Source organism: Ailuropoda melanoleuca, chromosome 4, assembly GCF_002007445.2.
Source record: "Ailuropoda melanoleuca isolate Jingjing chromosome 4, ASM200744v2, whole genome shotgun sequence".
NCBI classification, from domain to species: domain Eukaryota; kingdom Metazoa; phylum Chordata; class Mammalia; order Carnivora; family Ursidae; genus Ailuropoda; species Ailuropoda melanoleuca.
Genome location: NC_048221.1, coordinates 55,124,508 through 55,143,033, shown reverse-complemented (window position 1 = coordinate 55,143,033; position 18,526 = coordinate 55,124,508). Strand labels below are relative to the sequence as shown.

The 18,526-nt window shown below is 43.7% G+C and overlaps 1 long non-coding RNA gene across 3 annotated transcripts; it reads left to right on the top strand.

Moving 5' to 3' along the window:
• The first annotated feature begins 37 nt into the window (after window positions 1–37).
• LOC109489377 lies at window positions 38–16,850 on the top strand. Of its 3 annotated transcripts, none has more exons than XR_004624796.1 (3): window positions 38–212; window positions 621–748; window positions 14,766–16,850. It is a non-coding gene; the product is annotated as an uncharacterized LOC109489377 (long non-coding RNA). The 3 variants fall into 3 exon arrangements; XR_002142351.2 differs by lacking the exon at window positions 14,766–16,850 and adding an exon at window positions 6,741–6,798; XR_004624797.1 differs by lacking the exon at window positions 14,766–16,850 and adding an exon at window positions 5,332–5,369.
• The last annotated feature ends 1,676 nt before the right edge of the window (window positions 16,851–18,526 follow it).

Sequence of the window (18,526 nt, the reverse complement as noted above, 5' to 3'; positions counted from 1 at the left end):
AGCGCACAACCCGGCGCTGCTCCCGGCTTTAACCCTTTCCCTGCAGGGAAGGGACCGGGCGCAGGTCCCGGGGTTCGCCGGGAAGGGTGGAGGCCTTAGACTCGGGGCTAACGTGCATCCCAGCTCTGCGCCTTACGTCCTCCTTCTGTGCAATGGGAACAGTGGTTCCTCCCCTACTGCATTGTGGCGTTAGTTTAAACGGGCTTTCGAAGGTGAGGCCCCTAGCACACTGGCCCGCAGTAGACACCCGATTGGTACCTGTTATTTTTGTCAGCTTCTCGGGCGGGGGTCCTCACTGTCAGTCTCCTTACCTTGCCTGACTTTTCTCCCCAGCTCGAATCATCATCTAACACACTGTATTTTTATTTTATTGATTTTATTGTCTTTTATTCACTGCCGTGGATAATGTTGGCCTATAGTAGGTGGTCAGTCAATTCTTGTTGAACGAATGAACTTCCATGCATGAAATGCATGAACTGTCTCCTAATAATTCATATCTGCCCACCCCACCCCCAATCACATCTAATTCTGGTGCAAATTGTTTTGTACTTTATTAACTTTCAGGGATCTAAAGTAAAAAACCAGCATAGAAACGTCAATGTGCTTTTAAAATACTTTAGATATTTATCGAGAGCCTACTAGATGCGCCGCCCTAGCACTGGAGGCGGGAATGGACTGAAAGGGGAAAAAGAAACGTCACCCACAGTTTGTCTTCTTGGGCACCTGCGCGGGACACCCCGGGACTAAGGTAAGGATGGTGCGTGCCAGCGTGCCAAACTGCATTTGGCTACGGCAAACCTGAGTCAGGATAGCCGAGCGCTGCAATGCGTGTCAGGCACCAGGTTGCCTAGGGAGGGGGCTGCCCTAAGCCAGGCGAGGAGAAGGAGCTCTGGTGAGCCAGTGGTGGAGAGGAGCGGCAGGGGGTGGGTCAGAGGCCCGTAAGTGAAAGAGGGTGTAACAGCATAGCGGGAGGAGTGGAATTAGGGGGATGGGCCAGACTCTAGGGTTAGGCTTTGCGGAGCCTGAGGCTGGGGGCTAGGGGGAAGCAGGGGAGGGGGATATTGCGCCAAGGTGAAATTGTCAAGCCAGAAAGATATTCAAAATCCTTAACCAGTAACCCCACCCCTTATCCGGTGGAAATCATCCACAAGAAAATGAAACTTGCCCACTGCAGAGGTTTGCAGTAAGGTAATTGGAAACACCCTAATTGCCCAGCTATAATTGGTTGGTTAAAGAAATTATGGTAGATCTATCAGATGAAATATTCCTCACCCTTTATAAAGGGATATTTCTGATGACTTGGGAGGCAATATGCAAACTTCTTATAATAAATGAGACAGACGAGAAAAGCAGGGTGTAAAAGTGTTCACAATTAAGGTGAAATAAATATGCCTCGTGGTTAAAAAGCAGAAAAGAACCTCAGAAATTTGGATTGTTATGTTAAGAGGGTGAAATACAGATGAATTGGGCTAAATACAGATAAATTGTATTGGGCTAAAATATCCTCTGTGTCTTAATACTAATTCTATAAAACTATATTCCAAGGCCAAAATGTACAATCTTTACAATACCTTTCTGAGAATGGGAATTGTCGGTGGTGACTCCAACTCTAACTATGGGCCCATATATATATATGGGCATATATATATAATATTATATATGTTAATATGTATGTTAATATATTAATATATATAATATATAATTGTAGAGCTTTTATTATTTTTATGTTGTTTTTAATGTTGTTTTATATTTATGTTTTACGCTTCAGGATAACTGCTAAGTCCTTTGTAGAAACACAGAATACTGAAAGTATAAGAGAAACTAGGAAAATCTGAATGTCATCAGTAGATTGTATCAATATCAGTATACTGATTGTGTTATTACTTTTAATTAATTTTGCTAGTTTAAAAATTGTTTAAAATATTAATGTATAATACCACATAAAATTCACTGTTTTAAATATACAGTTCAGTAATTTTTGGTGTATTCAAAGAGTTGTGTACCCATCACCACTAATTCCAGAACATTTCATCACTCCCGGAAGAACCTAGTATCCATTAGCATTCTTCACTCCCCTCCCTTCTCCAACCATTGATCTACTTTCTGTTTCAGTGGATTTGCCTCTTCTGGATATTTTGTGTAAATGGAATCATGCAGTATGTGCCTTTTGTGTGTCTGGCTTCTTTCGCTTAGCATAATGTTTTCAGAGTTCGACCATGTCACGGCATGAGTCAGTACTTCATTTCTTTTTATTGCTGAATATTATTCCATTTTTTTAAAGATTTTATTTATTTATTTGACAGAGATAGAGACAGCTAGCGAGAGAGGGAACACAAGCAGGGGGAGTGGGAGAGGAAGAAGCAGGCTCATAGCAGAGGAGCCTGATGTGGGGCTCGAACCCATAACGCCGGGATCACGCCCTGAGCCGAAGGCAGACGCTTAACCGCTGTGCCACCCAGGCGCCCCTGAATATTATTCCATTTTATGGATATGCCACATTTTGTTTATCATGGACATTTGGGTTGTTTCTACTTTTTGGCTCTCATGAATAATGCTGCTATGAACATTTGTATCCAAGTTTTCATGTGACAGATGTTTTCATTTTTCTTGGGTGTATACCTAGGAGTAGAAATGCTGGGTTATATGATAACTGTTTAACGTTTTGAGGAACTATTTTCCAAAGCATCGGCACCACTTCATATTCCCACTAGCAATTGCAATTCACCACCAATTTCTCCACATCTCACTAATGCTTATTATTATCTTTTTGATTATAGCCATCCTAGTAGGTGTGAAGTGGTATTTCTTTGTGGTTTTGATTTGTACTTCCTTGACGGTTAATGATGTTTTGGGTGCTTACAGGCCATTTGTCTATTTTCTTTGAAGAATCGTCTATTCAAATCCTTTGCTCATTTTAAAATTGGGGTTTTTTAAAATTGTAAGATTTCTTTATATATTCTGGATCCTAGAGCCTTATCAGACATATGATCTGCAAATATTTTCTTCCATTCTGTGGGCTGTTTTTTCACTTTTTTTACAGTGTCCTTTGAAGAAGAAAAGCTTTTTTTTTTTTTAATTTTGATGAGGTCCAATTTATCTATTTTTTCTTTCACTGCTTGTTCTTTTGGTGTCCATATATAAGAATTAGTCCTTAAGCCAAGGTCATGAATATTTAGCCTTGTGTTTTTTTCTTAAGAGTTTTATAGTTTTACCTCTTACATTTTAGGTCTTTCACCCATTTTAGTTTTTGTATATGGTGTGAGGTAGGGGTCCAACTTCATTTTTTTGCATGTGGATATCCAGTTGTCCCAGCACTATTTGTCAAAAAGACTAGTCTTGGGATGCCTGGGTGGTTCAGTTGGTTGGGCGTCTGCCTTCCGCTTCGGGCCTGATCCCCAGAACCTGGGATCGAGTCCCACATTGGGCTCCCTGCTTGACGGGGGGCCTGCTTCTCCTTCTGCCTGCTGTTCCCCCTCCTTGTGCTCATTCTCTCTCTCTGTCTCTCTCTCTGACAAATGAATGAATAAAATCTTTAAAAAAAAAGACTATTCTTTTGCCCATTGAATTGTCTAGATTCTGTTCAACTGATCTATATACTATAGTTTTTTTTTTTTAAGATTTATTTATTTATTTGAGAGAGAGCTAGAATGAATGGGAGGGGCAGAGGACGAGAGAATCTCAGGCAGACCCTGTGCTGAGCGCAGAGCCCAACCTGGGGGCTCAGCCCATGACCCCGAGACCACAACCTGAGCTGAAACCCAGAGTCAGATGCTTAACCAACTGCGCCACCCAGGCACCCTATGTACTAGTTTTACAAGATGTTACCATTGGGGGAAACTGGGTAAAGGATACATGGCATTTCTCTGTATTATTTCTTAAAACTGCTCATGAATCTATAATTATCTCAATAATAATTAAATTTTTAAAAAGCAGAGATTATTTTTATTTTTTTAAAGATTTATTTATTTATTTGTCAGAGAGAGAGAGAGACAGAGTACAAGTAGGGAGGAGCAGCAGGCAGAGGGAGAAGCAGGCTTCCCGCCGAGCAGGGAGCCTGATGTGGAACTCGATTCCAGGACCCTGGGATCACGACCTGAGCTGAAGGCAGATGCTCAACTGACTGAGCACCCAGGCATCCCAGAGATTATTTTTAGGGTGCATTCTTACCACTACCACCCCACCTGTACCTCTGAACTAAAAGAGCTGTTTTGTTGTAAGAATTTTTCTAGCCTTCCTCTGAGGTGCCTACTCTCACCCTCCAGGTGGCACCAACTCTCTCTCTTTTTACCTCTAGTTTTTCACAAGTCAGAGCAGGGAAAAACCCTGCCAGGGTATTTTGACAAGAGCAGGACGCCACACTCTGGCGTCCAGCAGAATGACTCAGGGCAGTTTCAGAGCCCTGGCCTGCCCTGAAAGTCCTCTCAATATAATGGAGATTCACGGCTACCTTTGCTTTAGAGGCAGCTTCTAGTCTCATAGAATGAATTCCCGTCAAAGAAGCACTCCATTATTTTTTCTGTGCTTATACCCACCTTTGAAAGCATTCATTCATTCATTCAGTCAGTCATTCAGCACTTACTGAGCGCCCACTATCATAGTTCTTATAAACATGGCAAGTACTCTATACACGTAAGGTCTTATCTTAATAAAAATTAACCTTTTTTTCAAGATCAGATAATGGGCATAACTCCCCATACACCCTTGCAAACTGTAAAGGGCTATACTATAATAAGGTACGATCAATATTGGGGCTGGAGGATCACAATATAAGAGCTGGCATTTATCAAGGACTCACCAGAAGACAGATACTTCATGTATTTTATCCTTAACCTAGCCAAAGAAAGGTCAGAGTAAACATCACTGCTTCTACAGTCACAAAAACAGAATCTCAGAGAAGTTATGTATGTTGCCAAAGGATACCCAGCTACTGAATGACAGAACTGGCATTTGAAACTAGGTTCCCAGGTTGCCGAAGGCTGCTGCTTCTTCTCCTGAACCCCAAGCCATCAACTGAAAGGAAATCTCAGGAAGAAGCCACCTCCAGGAAGTTTTGTGCTGAACACATAGTTATTAGAGGCCCTGGGGTATCAGTCAGCCCCCTAGATATGCTTTCCTTACACCATTTCTTCCAAGAATCCTAACACAGTTCTGTTTCTAAATGATTCCTGAATTTAGCATGATGCATTTCCCAGGTAATGTAATATATTTCCTTTTTTTTCCAATTAGAAAAAAAAAAAGCATATATATTTGGGGGGAGGAAACCTTAGGACAATACAGCAAAGTAAAATGAAAAGTAGAAAATTAACTATTCCTTTTTTCTTTTTTTTAAAGATTTTTATTTATATGTCAGAGAGAGAGAAAGCGTGCAGAAGCAGGGGGAGCAGCAGGCAGAGGAAGAAGCAGGCTCCCCACTGGGCAAGGAGCCTGATGCAGGACTCGATCCCAGGACCCCGGGATCATGACCCTTGCTGAAGGCAGACGTTTAACTGACTGAGCCACCCAGGCATCCCTCCTTTTTCTTAATTACATCTTTATTTCTGTTTGGAGCATACAAAAGAATTTATGTCACATATGTATAAGTTTGGGGGCATAATAATGCAGTGACCCCCCTAAACTTATGGAGATCTAGAGCCTTACCAATAACCAGAGTCCTTCTACATTGTCATGATCTGCCCACCCCCAGAAGTCACTACCACCCTTAGTTTATTGTCTCCCTGCCTTTCGGAAAAGAATCATCTACGTATGCATGCTTCAACAATGAAGCTTGTAGGTTGTTTGACGGCCTTATAAAAATAGTATCACACCATAGGTAGTATTCCAGGACTTTCTGTACTTAGCATTATCAAAGATTTATCTTAAGGTTATGTAGCTGTGGTTCATCCTTTTCATTGCTGTGTAATACACCATTGTGAATATACCACAACATACTTATCTGTTTTCCTGTTGCCGGGCATTTAATTTGTTTCTATTTTTTTATTACCACAAAAATTCTTCTGTGAACATTCTTGTGCCTGTTTTCTGTTGCATATATGCAGGAATGCCGTTTGGGTATATATAAGACGACTTGCCTAGGATATTAAACCATGCAAAATAATTGCCAAATGTTCCCCAAAGTTTTTTTTTTTTTTAAAGATTTTATTTATTTATTTGACAGAGATAGAGACAGCCAGCGAGAGAGGGAACACAAGCAGGGGGAGTGGGAGAGGGAGAAGCAGGCTCCCAGCCGAGGAGCCCGATGCGGAACTCGATCCCGCAACGCCGGGATCACGCCCTGAGCCGAAGGCAGATGCTTAACGACTGCGCTACCCAGGCGCCCCCGCAAAGTTTTTGTACCAGTTTATATTCACACCATAAATCCCCATCCTCTCCAACTCAGTATTGTTAAAATTATTTTTTGTCAATCTAGTGGCTATAAATGGAATTTCACTGGAGTCTAATTTGCTTTTCCCTGAAGCTGAAAACTTGGACAACTATGAAATTTCTCTAAAATGCCCATTCATGTCTTTTGTTGTTTTTGGGTAATCAATGTGTAAGAGTTCTCTATATCTTATGAGTGCTGATCTTTGTCCGTTGTATTTATTGCAAATACCTTCTCTCAGTTCATGACTTGTCTTTTCATTTTCTTTTTTTTAAATTTTATTTATTTGTCAGAGAGAGTTGTATTTATTGCAAATATCTTCTCTCAGTTCATGACTTGTCTTTTCATTTTCTTTTTTTTTTTAATTTTATTTATTTGTCAGAGAGAGAGAGAGAGCATGCACGCACAAGCACGCACGAGAGAGCAGCAGGCAGAGGGAGAAGCAGGTCTCCCGCTGAGCAGGGAGCCCAATGCAAGACTCGATCCCAGGACGCTGGGATCATGATCTGAGCTGAAGGCAGACACTTAACTGACTGAGCCACCCAGGTGCCCACAAAAGTGTCTTTAAACCACCCCTTACCCCAAACATTTAGTTGTTTCCAGTTTTCCCATGTATAAATGACATTGTGACAAACATCTTTGGTATAAGTTTTGTCTCTGTTTCTCTTTGTTTCCCTAGGCCACAAGGGAGGTAGCCCCTTGTCAAAGGATGTGCTGATACTGCCTTCCAGCAAATTCATGTCAGTTCCACTTCTCCAGTTTGTTTTAGTGTCAGCATTTACCAGTCATTGCCCCTAGTGAACAACCAGAAAAAGAAACTGACATTTCTATAGCTACTTCTTTGGGCCAGGCACAGTACTAACTCATTCTCTTATATGATCTCATTTGGTCCTCACAACAATGTCAGGAAACTAAAGTTCGGAGAGGTACATTCATTTGCCCAAGATCATACAGCAAGCGAGGAATGCCAGCAGCCAGAGTGTTACACTCCTCCTTAAAACCGTCCAAAGGATTCTCCTTAGCCTTGGAATAAAATCCAAACTCCACCCTATGGCCTATGAATCCCTAATGCCCTGCATCCTGCCTCCCTTTCCCACCATGCTCCCCTCCAGCCACACTGGTTTTCTCTCTGTCCCTTCAGCTCTCCACGATCCTGCCCACCACAGGGCCTTTGCCCAACCATCTCCCTGCGTCTTTTGCATAGCTGTTGCTCTCCCACTCTGGGTCAGCTGAAAGGCCACCTCCTCAGAGAGGGGGTCCTGACCTCCACAGCTAAAGTACCACCCCTCTCTTTTCCGTGATCTTGTTTTATGTTCATCGTGGCAGTTTATCACTCTCAGATTGGTCATTGATTTGCTTGCTGTATTTGTCAGGATCTTCCAGAGAAACAGAAACAACAGGGTGTGTGTGTGTATGTGTGTGTGTGTGTGTGTGTGTGTGTGTGTGTGTGGAGAGAGAGAGAGAGAGAGAAATTGATTTACTCTAAGGAATTTACTCATGCAGTTATGGAAGTGGGCAAGTCTCATGATCTGCAGGGTGAGTCGACAATCTGAAGACTCAAGAGACCTGATGATTTGGTTGTGGTCCAGGTCCAAAGGTCTGAGAACCAGGAGAACTGATTGTGTAGTTTCTGTCCAAAGACCGACGAGTTTAAGACTCAGGAAGTGTCAATGTTTCGATTCGAGTCTAAAGGCAGAAGAAAAGCTGATATCTCAGTTTGAAGTCAATCAAATGTAGTTCTCTCTTGTCAGCAATTCTGTTTTATTCAGGCCTTCAACTGATTGTATGAGGCCCACCCACATTGAGGAGCACAATCTGCTTTATTTGGTCTACTGATTTAAATGTTAATCTCATCCAAACAGACTCTAACAGAAAAATGTTTGACCAGATATCTGGGCACCCCGTGACCCAGTCAAGTTGACACATAAAATTAGCCATCACACTTGTTTATTGTCATCTCTCCAACTTTAGCTGCTAAGGCAGCTCCCTGAGTGCTTGTCCCTGGCACCTGGCACATAGTAGGTGTGCAGTAATAGCAGCTGAATGAATGAATGACAGAGACTAGATCCCAGCCTTGATCTGAAAAATTTCCCATTTATTCCCTTTATTCACATTTATTCTTTTTCTGTAATAAATAACTTCACGTTGATCACTGATAGTTTACTGAAAAGAAAATGATGTAACATCTAAAGTCAAATCAGTGTCCATGTACAAATGAGTGATTTTTGTGTGTGTGATGACAGAGCCCTGGATTGGGATTCTGAGGGCAGTACTCAGCTTCTTGGGGACCCTCGGTTCCCAAGCAACATGTTAACATCCATGCTGCTGTTCTCCAAGCGTGTGACTGTGAGCCGACTGAAAGTCAACTGGGCCTGCAGCAAAGCTTCAAGGTTACTGAGAGATGATTTCCTGTCACTGCAAAGTAGGAGGAGAAGCAGTATCTGCAGAAGGGGCGGAGTAGCTGAATACTTATTAGTGACTCATCAGGAGCTGATGACAATGAATAGAAAGGGTTAGAACATTCCACCCATCAGACTGAAGAATAATGACCTTCCAATATATCCGAAGGGAGTATCTGTGATAAGCTCTGAGGCCTGCATCCACCCCTCAGTGACTGCTTTATACAACCCAAAACGCCCTGTGCCAGGGTCTGAGGATTCTATACTCAGAAGTTCCCCAGAACAAGTCTGCCTTTTCATAAACAGCTAAAAGACACATGCGTGATGTGGTGGGGTATACACAAGTCATACTTGTGTGAATAAAGCAGGAACACATTTCATGTGAAGGACTTGGTTCTGACATTGCCCTGGAGGGTGTTTATGGTGCAGTTTGTGGAGGACTTTTGACTCAGGAACTCCCAGGAAGTTCAGCTATAGGGGTGATTTCGTTTTCTCTTTCAAAAAATGTCATTGGGGGCCTACTATACATTATGCTTTGCTTGGAAGAGACTTGAACAAGAGTTGTTTTGTTGGGGAACGAAGGGCATGGAGCTGGATTGCCCAAGAGACAGATTAAGCATGTATTTGCACCCCAGCCAAACAGGAGCACCAAGAGGAGAGATAGAGAAAGAGAGAGGGAGAGAGAGAATCCTTGAAGTAATTAAATATTTGATATTTACCACCCAAAAACCAGTCAGAATAGCCATCAGGGAGAAAAAAAAATTAGAACATTGCTGGTTTATATTGTCTTGTTTTTTTATTTTGCTTCAGACTTGGGCAATTGAGCAAAACATTTTGATAAGTGTACAAGTTCAGAAGCCATTCAGGTTGAGCTCCAGTCCCACCTGCCATAGACGCCACAGGTATTTAAACATAATCAATTCTTTCCTGTCGTAAAAAGGAAAAGAGAATAAAACCCTCTTTCTGACTACCACCCCCCTCCATTTATCATGCACTCTCAGGAAAATCATAGACAATCCATAAAAATTATATAGACGACTCCTGGAGCCCCTGGGTGGCTCAGTCAGTTAAGTGGCCAACTCTTAATTTTAGCTCAGGTCATGATCTCAGAGTAGTGAGATCAAGCCCTGTGTCTGGCTGTCTGGCTGTCTGCTCTGTGCTCAGTGCAGAGTCGGTTTGTCCCTCTCCCTCCTCCTCACCCTGCTCTCTCTCTCTCTCAAATAAATAAATAAAATCTTTTTAAAAAATTACAAAAACAACTCCTTAAAAAGTTGCCCTTATTCTTCATTTGCCACTGCCAACCCCCTTCTCCCCACCTCCACCCAGGGAGTCTGCTCTGTCCAAGGTCTCCACCTTTGTTCTATGATGACTGCAGGAGCTTTTGTTTCAGTTCGCCTCTTGCTCAAACTTTAAGCCACATTCGAAACCAATAACTACTTCCTTCTTGGAACTCACAAAATGAAGTGGTATATTACTTTTCTCTTGCTATGTAAGAATCACTCCACACTTAGCTGCTTAAAACAACACACATTTAGTGAGACACCACTTCATGTGCTTTGGGGAAGCCACTATCAAAAAACCCAAAAAAACCCCAAAACAGAAAACAAGTGTTGGCAAAGATGTGGAGAAATTGAAACCCTTATGCACTGCTAGTGGGAATATAAAATGATGCAGCTGCTGTAGAAAACAGTATGGCGGTTCCTGAAAAAATTAAACAGAATTACCATTTGATCCAGTAATCCCACTTCTTTTTTTTTTTAAAAGATTTTATTTATTTATTCGACGGAGATAGAGACAGCCTGCGAGAGAGGGAACGCAAGCAGGGGGAGTGGGGGAGGAAGAAGCAGGCTCATAGCGGAAGAGCCTGATGTGGGGCTCGATCCCACAATGCCGGGATCACGCCCTGAGCCGAAGGCAGACGCTTAACCACTGTGCCACCCAGGTGCCCCCAGTAATCCCACTTCTGAGTGTACATCTGAAAGAACAGAAAATAGGATCTTGAAGAGATATTTATACACAATGTTTATAGCAGCATTATTCATAATATCCAAAAGGTGGAAACAACTCAAGTATCCATTGATGGATGAATGGATAGACAAAATGTGGTCTATACATAGAATGGAATATGATTCAGGCTTAAAGAGGAAGGAAATGCTGATGTACAATGCAACACAGATGAACCTTGAGGACATTATGCTATGTGAAGTAAGCCAGTCACAAAAAGACAAATGCTGTATGAATCCCCTTCTATAAGTCATCTAAATTAGTCAAATTTATAAAGACAGAAGGTAGAGTGGTGGTTACCAGAGTCTCGGAGGAAGGAGAAATGGGAAGTTGTTGTTTCGTGGATATAGAGTTTCAGTTTATAAAACAAAGAAGTACTAGAAATGTGTTGCACAGCAACATGAATATAGCTAACACAACTGAACTGTATGCTTAAAAATGGTTAAGATAGTAAAATTTATGTTATGTACTTTTATCACAATTAAAATTTAAAAAGTACCTTTATTATCTCACAGTTCCTGTGGGTAGGAATTTGGGCATAGCTATCTGGGTCCTCTAGTTCAGGTCTCTCATAAGGTTGCACAAAGGCTGGGGTCTCATTTGAAGGCCCGACTGGGGAAAGATCCTCTTCCAGCATGATTGTAGGCAGGATTCAGTTTCCTGTGTACTGTTGGCTTGAGACCACCGCCAGTCCCTTGACATGTAGGCCTCTCCAGAGTGGCAGCTTACTTCTTCAAAGCGTGCAAACCAAGAAGGCAATATACAGTCTGTTAGCAAGGTAAAAGTCATAATTTTTATAATCTAATTGGAGAAGTGAGGGTTCCTGGGTGGCTCAGTTGGTTAACTGCCTTCGGCTCAGGTCGTGATCCCAGGGTGCTGGGATGGAGCCTTGATTCAGGCTCCCTGCTGAGCAGGGAGCCCGCATCTCTCTCCCCCTGCCACTCCCCCTGCTGGTGCCCACTTGCTTTCTTGCTCTGTCAAATAAATAAATAAAATCTTTAAAAAAAATCTAAGCCAGATATGAAAGACTATAATTACAAAAGTGACATCTTTTGTTATACTCTACCGAGTAGAATCAAGTAAAGGTCCAGCCCACATTCAAAGGGAGGGGATGACACAAGGGCATGGCCACCAGCAGGCAAGAATCCTTGGGGACCATCTTAGAAATCTCATAGGCAGAGAAGGCATTTCATTGAGAAATATGCTCCTCCCATTTTTCAAAAATGCCTGTCTCAGTCTATATTTTGTTTTCCTACTCTCAATAGAAACATACGTTTAAGAAATCTTCTCCTTTCTTTTGATTCTATTAGAAGAAAAGCAATAATGCAATTGAGATGGTGTCATAGGCTGAGTGTTTGTGCCCCCCCCAACCAAGATTCATAATTTGGAGCCTTAACCCTAAATGTGATGATATTAGGAGATTTAGATTAGTTCATGAGGCTGGGATCCTCATAATGGGATTAGTGCCCTATAAGAAGAGGAAGAGAGAGATATCTCTCTATCATAAGAACCAAGGAAGGGGGCACCTGGGTGGCTCAGTCAGTTAAGTGTCTGCCTTCGGCTCAGTTCATGATCCCAGAGTCCTGGGATCGAGCCCCGTACCAGACTCTGCTCAGCAGGGAGTCTGCATCTTCCTCTGCCCTTCACTCTGCTCATGTTCTCTCACTTGCTCTCTCACAAATAAATAAAATCTTAAAAAAAGAAAAGAACCAAGGAAAGACCATGTGAGCACCCAGCGGAAGGTGGCTACATACAAGCCAGTAGGCAGGGTTCCACTATGAACTGAGTCTGCCAGCATCTTCGTCTTAGACTTCTCAGCCTCCAGAACTGTGAGAAATGAATGTCTATTGTGTAAGCCACCCAGTCTGTGGTATTTTGTTATAGCAGCCCATGCTGACTAAGATGGTGAATGACATTTGCCAGGCCTCCAGTGTTAGGGACGCGACAAGGATAGGTGGAGACTGAGACAGAGAGGAGAGCACACGCCTCAACTAATGGGGGCAGCCATGACTCACGGCGTCTGGCTCTTGGCAAACAGGAGTTCAGGCCCAGAATGGCCCATATTATGATTTTTCCAGGGAAACTAGAATAGAGATTTCTTTTTTTTTTTTAAAGATTTATTTATTTGAGGTGCCTAGGTGATGCAGTTGTTTAAGTATCTGCCTTCAGCTCAGGTTGTGATCTTGGGGTGTGGGATCAAGCCCCACATGGGGCTCCCTGCTCAGCAGGCAGCCTGCTTCTCCCTCTCCCTCTGCCCTTCCCCCTGCCCATGCACGTGCTCTCTCGCTCTCAAATAAAGAGAGAGAGAGGGAGAGAATCTCAAGCAGACTCTGCACTGAGCGCAGTGTGGGGCTCAGTCTCACAACCCAAAGTCCACGACCTGAGCTGAAACCAAGAGTCGGACACCCAATCAACTGCACCACCCAGGCTCCCCTGGAATAGAGATTTCAAAAGAAATACTCTCATTTTTAAATTGTAGCAACTAACTCAAAGTGTTTTAAAATATTGTGCAGGCTGAGAAGACAGACCAAAAAAAAAAAAAAGTGTACTCCAGCCCAATAATGCCTGTAGCTACCACATCGCACCCCTCTTCTCTTTTTCCTTGGCTTCTGTGGTGGCGGGGGGATCACACTACCTTGGTTTCCCACTTAACTTTTTAGCTGCTGTTTTGCTAGATGCTTTCTTCTCACAACATTAGATGTTGACATTGCATAAGGTTCTGCCCTAGGTCTTCTCATCTCACTCAACATACTTCCTTGGGTGATCTTAATTACCTCCAGACTCCATTTACTACCTACGTGCTGACCACTCCTAAATCCACATCCACCACCCAAAACTGAGCTCCAGGGAAACATAATAACTAACTTCTCAGTGCCACATTCCCTAACCCAACCAATACCCATGTCTCCAGTCTATCCGTTGGCTGTCTCTGCATGGCTCCTCACCTGGTTAATGGCACCACCCAGTTGCATAATCCAGAAACCTGGAACCATCCTGACATCTTCTTTCCCCTCATTCTCCACATCCAATCCATCTACATTCTTCACTGTGTCTTCAGCAAATATGTGTAGAGTTCCTCCTTAGGGAGCAGGCTGTATGCTTGGCTTTGGGGATCAGCAACAAACAGGATAGGCAAGATCGCTGCCCTCTTGATGCCCACACTCTAGCTGACACAGCAGTTTAAAACTTGTTTCCTTAACTTGAAGATTAATGTAAAATCGGATTTATCTGGCACATAGTAAGTAGGCTCGACAAATGGTACTTGTTAGATTAAGTAAGAAACCTTGAGAATGAAGCCAAAAAGAGGATTCTATAGAAGAGAACAGGAGCATGGGGCTCCTCTCACTGGGATGGGCAGGGGAGACTTCTTTGAGAAGCCCATATTTTGGATGAAACCAGAGGGATGAGAAGGGACCAGCGAGGCAAGCACAGGGGCAGGGGGGAGGGAACAGCCAGTGCAAAGGCGAGAGGTGGGGCTGGGCTGGGCTGAGGTGGAGGATGGGGAGAGAGAGAAAGGGACCCACATTGGTAATGTTTTGGAAGCAGAATCAACATGATCTGCTGTGGGTGAGTGAGGCAAAGGAAAGGGAGCAAAGAGAATGCCTGTCTGGCTTTAATTAGCCAATAACATTTTTTGAAAGGGGGTCTCCTAGGACACCACCAGTGTGGGGGAGGGACAGAAAACAATGCGCCCAGCCAAGAGGTCATTTCCTGCATGGTCCCTTGAATCCAGCCTGTCCCTCCGTCTCCACTGCTACCCCCTAGTCCTGGCTGCCCGTTTGTCTCCTGGACTTCTGTAGTAGCTTCCACCCTGTTTCATTCCTGTCCAGCCCTCCTTCTCTCTGCAGCTCCAGCCGCCTTGCCCACACAAACCTTCTGTAGTGGCTCCCTGGAAAGCAAATAATTGCTTTGTCTAAGAGTTCAATAGGTGTTATTAACTTACAGATTTATAAACCGTTGGAGTCAGAAGGGGCCTTAACAGCATCTTTACTTCAAATTTCCAGTCAAGTGGTCTTTCTGCATCCACACTTCTCACTCAAGAGTGGCAGGTGGCACGGTGACAGGAGGTAGACCTTAAGAGTCAGGCAGAACCTGCATTCAGTTCTGGTAAGTTCCTTAAATTCTGGGGACCCTAGACATTTTGTGAACAAAAAGTTTCCTTTGTAATTGGTATTTTGGGGGTCCCCAGGACCACCCTCAGGTTTTTGATTTGCTAGAAAGACTTATGTAACTCAGAAAAGCTCGTGGTTACAGTTCATTACAGCAAAAGAATAAAGTTTAAGATCAGCAAAGGAAAAAGTGCATCAGGCAGAGTCCAGGAGAGACCAGGTGTGTGGTTACATTGTCCCTACCCAGGGGAGCCTTACAGACAGAGCTGACTTCTAGAGATGACGTGTGACAATACACACAAATGTTGCTAACCACCTGAGCCTCAGTGTCCAGGGTTTTAACTGAGGGTCAGTTGTGTGGGCATGGAGTGCCAGCATGACTGACCACGGGTGTTCAGTGTCCACAACTACTCCCCAGCCCCAGTCAAGCCAGACTGAAACAGCATGGCCAAGGTCCCAAGCAAATAAAAACAGGCATTCACCCTAAGTCACATTGTTAGCATAAGCTATTTGGTGTGATCCAATGCCCCAAGTATAGAAAGATACTCTTATCAGGCAGAATATTCCAAGGGTTTATAGGTTATCTCCCAGAGCCAACCAAGGACCAGTCCTTTCTGTGGCTTGTGCAGGGTTCGAGCACCCCAAGCCTGCTGAGTTAATCCTTTACTGCGTGGTTAGTTTAAAAAATTACCACGTGTATCAGCCAGACTCCAGCCAGGAAAATCGAAAGCATTCTAGCTATTTAAAATAGACAGGATTTAATAGAAGGAGTTGGTTACACAGGTGATGGAAGAGCTGAGAAGATAAGCAGGAGGCACTGAGGGAACCCAGAAATTAGCAGCAGCAGCCGGAAGCCTCTCCTGCCCTTAGGACTGGACGTGGTTTTCCCAGAGCCCAGAGGCTGGGGTCATCTGTGGGAACTGATGGGTGGGGACATCTGGGGGCCACTGGGGCCACAGAAGGAGGGGCTGTACGGAGGAAGCGTCAGCTCCCATCCCACCCTCAAGCAGAGGGGGACAGGCAGATCGACTCTGGGTTCTCCCTCCCTCCTACCTGTCAGTCTCCTAATAACATCTCCCATTGGCTGACCCAACCATGAGCCAACTGATAAGGGAGCTTGGGAAATGTAGTTTCCACAAGGACAGGAGCACTCCAGGAAATGATTCAGACACCACTTACTTAGGGCCTGTTCTGTTGTGCCTGACATTGCCAGACACCATTGCCTACACCACCCCACGTAGCCTACCTGAAAGCTGCCCTGCCAGCAGATGTCACCAGTCCATTATATGGATGAGGACATTTAAGGACTTGGATGAAGAAAAATAGTCTGTAGGGAGTGGAGAGGGAGTGTTTGGGGTGGAGGAAAAGAGGAAGGAATGTAGGCTTCATCCCGTCATAAATGCATACAAAGTTTCTCCAAAAGCCTTCCAGGGCAGGAATTATCCCCTGTAGCCAGAGCTGGCAGAGGTGGTTAGAGTGAGGTATTAGTTCTGCACATTCTTTATTAATTTAACACAGTGAAGAATTTCCTCCTGCCTGGAGCCTCATTTCCTTCCTCAGTCAAATTGCCCCACCTATATCTCCCCTGGGAAGACCTGGGCTCATTCACAGCAGAAATTGCGCTGAATCCTTTCTTTCTTTTTCTCTCTCATGTGTGCAAAGATGACTTGTGTCTACAGTTTGTTTCTTCTCTCAAGGACTTACTCACTTCAGTGTTTCATGTCACTTTCATGCTGTCCATCAGTGAAGTCTGCTTGGGCTTGCTAATATGCAGACAGTTAACTACACATGCTCAGAATCTACAAACTGAGGAGCTCCTTTTTTAAAAAAGATTGATTGATTGATTGATTGATTTTCAAGAGAGAGTGCAAGTGAGGGTAGGGATAGAGATAATCTCCTTGAGATAAATTGTGTCATCACTTTGAATTTACTTAATTCCATCCAAGAGGGGAAAAAAGAGGACAAAGAGGAGTGCCTGGGTGGTGCAGTCGGTTAAGCATCTGACTCTTGGTTTTGGTTCATGTCGTGATGTCACGGTTGTGAGATCGAGCCCCAAGTTTGGCTCTGAGCTCAGCACAGACACTGCTGAATCTCAAGCAGACTCCCTGCTGAGTGTGGAGCCCAATGAGGGGCTCTGATCTCATGACCCATGAGATCAAGATCTGAGCCAAAATCAAGAGTCAGATGCTTAACCGACTGAGCCACCCAGGCACCCCCACCCCATATGGTTTTAAATACCCCTTTGAATGATGCCAACTTCACACATTTGTTCAGGTCTCTGAGGATCAGAAAGCCCTTTTGTTCACACCCCCTACATTTGGCCGAGCATCCTGGCTGACCTTCCTATGCTCCCAGATAAGAGATGGAGATAAAGGTCTTATCTCCTTCCTCCAAGGCCTGCGTTCAAAGATTCTGTCTAATTATAGTTTATTTTCTTAGGTACAACAATGCTGCAGTGGTTATGTAGAAGAATTGGACTTGCCTCCAAAACTTTGAGGAAAATACACACACACACACACACACACACACACACACACACACACGGTGAATATGACCACTTATTTTTTTTTAAAGATTTTATTTATATATTTGACAGAGAAAGAGACAGCTAGTGAGAGAGGGAACACAAGCAGGGGCAGTGGGAGAGGAAGAAGCAGGCTCCTAGCAGAGGAGCCTGATGTGGGGCTCGATCCCATAACGCTGGGATCACGCCCTGAGCCAAAGGCAGACGCTTAACCGCTGTGCCACCCAGGCGCCCCGAATATGACCACTTATTAATTGTTGGATCTTTTGTTTTATTTATTTATTTATTTATTTTTAAGATTTTATTTATTTGAGAGAGAGAGGGAGAGTAGGAGGAAGAGTGAGAAGCCGACTGCCCGCTGAGCAGAGAGCCCATTGTAGGGCTCTATCCCAGGACCCTGAGATCATGATCCAAGCCGAAGGCAGCCACTTAACCGACTGTGCCACCCAGGCACCTCTGTTGGATCTTTTAACTCTCCTGTATATTTGACTTTTTTTTTAAAAGATTTTATTTATTTATTTGAGAGAGAGAGAACACAAGCAGGAGGAGGAGCAGAGGGAGAAACAGACTCCCTGCTGTGCAGGGGGCCCAACATGGGGCTTGATCCCAGGACCCTGGGATCATGACCTGAGCTGAAGGCAGACGTTTAACTGACTGAGTCACCCAGGTGCCCCTAGACTTCTTTGCAATAAAAATTTTAGGGATAAAAGAATCCCTACTCCCTCCCATTTAAAAATTTTTAATGTATTTATTTGTAACTGTAAAGTTAATTATTTTTTTACTCTTAAATAACCAATCATCACTTTTAATCTCCTTGAAATAAATTGTGTCATCACTTTGAATTTACTTAATTCCATCCAAGAGGGGAAAAAAGAGGACATAGAGGAGTGCCTGGGTGGTGCAGTCGGTTAAGCATCTGACTCTTGGTTTTGGTTCATGTCGTGATGTCACGGTTGTGAGATCGAGCCCCAAGTTTGGCTCTGAGCTCAGCACAGACTCTGCTGAAGACTGTCTCCCTCTCCCTCTGCCCCTTCCCCCTGTGCTCATTCTCTCTCTCTCTCTCTAAAATAAATAACTCTTTTTTAAAAAAGAGGAAAAAGAAATAACTTAAACTTAGGTTTGGAGGCATATA